The sequence below is a fragment of the Triticum aestivum genome, unplaced genomic scaffold (assembly GCF_018294505.1).
Source record: "Triticum aestivum cultivar Chinese Spring unplaced genomic scaffold, IWGSC CS RefSeq v2.1 scaffold15937, whole genome shotgun sequence".
Classification (NCBI taxonomy): Eukaryota; Viridiplantae; Streptophyta; class Magnoliopsida; order Poales; family Poaceae; genus Triticum; species Triticum aestivum.
In genome coordinates, this window is record NW_025260983.1 from 1 (window position 1) to 1672 (window position 1672).

A 1672-nucleotide genomic window follows, 5' to 3' on the forward strand; every position below is an offset into this window, starting at 1 on the left:
ATAATACATATATCCAGCCGTACATGAGTGCAAAGTCCACATATGCATACGTATGCAACAAAAGATCACAAACGAAAGGACCGTAAGTTGTGCATACATATCCAACGAAGGTTCACAACAACATACATACATATGCAACCAGAGGTTCACAAATTAAAGGATCATGAGTTCCAAGTTCACACCAAGCATGAACCATGCAATGAGCTCCACCGCAGCATATATGCCCACCGTCAATGCCATCCACAATGCAAACCTATAAGTCCATTATCACACGCATGAGTTTCTAAAGTTAAGTTGCAAAGATGGATAAGGCAAAAGAGTCAACAAGCATCAACATATGAGGCTCAAATAGAAGCTAGGAAGTATGTACAATATAAGCATCAACACTTGTGGACTCTACCATCAACAATGCACAAGTTTTAAGTTCAGAAGCTCAAGCAACGAGAAGACGCAAGCATCAACAATGGACAAACATGGACAGACTACCTCAAGTGATCATTGTTGTGGGGAGGTCGAAGCGACATGAACCGTAGTGGGTGTCACTGGACTTGCTTGGCCAGGTGAAGATCCACCTACCACACAGTTATTGGAGTCTTTTCCCGACTGAGAAAACTTGAAGCACGAGAGGATGAGATGGTAAGATTCATGATCTTCAAGCATGAAGGTAAGATGCATGATTGAAAAGTTCAAAGACTTACAAAGTTGAAATTAGGAAGAGTCGGACGAGGAGGAAGAACGGGCAAAGTGGAACCCTGCATATTATTTCTGAGTTGAGCAAATGTCTCTTGCAGGATTGCCTGTTGTTTAACCATGAATTCTTGCTGTTGAAAGCCTGCTGCATTTTCATGGCTTGCTCCTCTCGAAGCCTGGCATTGGCCTACAATATGCCATCACAACAAGTTCACCATCGTTGCAATACAAACAAGAAATCACAAGGAAGGTCGATGAAGCAAAAGATACCTCGAGTTGATGAAGCATGTGCAGCCCAAGCTGTGGGCGACGCTCTATAGCAGGACCTGAGCTCGACGTGGTAGCACGGAGGTGAGAGAGTTTTTGGATGTCCTTCTTATGGATGGCACCGTCGCCAACATATAACCGACCACCCTTCTTGACATCTCCCGACTGGAGGGAAATTGTAGCGTCAATGTCCTGTGAGGCCGGATCAGAGTCAGGCCCGTTGTGCTCCTTGAACTTCCCACTGTATGCATCAATCCTCAAGCCAGCGCCTGGGTTGACCCACCCCCTTCCGGTTTCTTTGACTTGCGGGAGAGACATAATCCCGTGAAGGTATTGAGCTTCTCTTGGCCCTCACCTCTCTCCCTATTCTGCAATAGAAGCAATAATATCCATAAGAGCACAAGTTTAGAAGTTGAGAAGCCGAAGTTGAGAGGCCGAATGATATTATTACCTTCTTCTGCACGTAAGCGTGGAGGCTGAGGTTGCCTTGAAGGTGTACCGGACCACCCATCAAGGCACGCCGCTCGGAAGCCATTCGATGTTGGGCCCTCCACTCCGGGTCTATCCATTTGGATATGATTTGCTGGTAGCAAGGAACATTGTTGTTGCACCACAAGGGAACCGCCTGAAGTATGCCAAATACATCCAATTTAGGAATGAAAGTAAGTTGTTTTGATCCAGGCAATCATAAGTAAAAGGAAACTACCTTCATGTA

General features: G+C 45.5%; 1 long non-coding RNA gene across 1 annotated transcript; it reads right to left on the reverse strand.

The window, feature by feature from the left end:
- Nucleotides 1-738: 738 nt before the first annotated feature.
- Nucleotides 739-1579, reverse strand: LOC123177787 (uncharacterized). Its single transcript, XR_006489128.1, has 3 exons — nt 1409-1579; nt 961-1325; nt 739-877 (listed from the first exon to the last, which is right to left on the reverse strand). It is a non-coding gene; the product is annotated as an uncharacterized lncRNA (long non-coding RNA).
- Between the last annotated feature and the right edge of the window lie 93 nt (nt 1580-1672).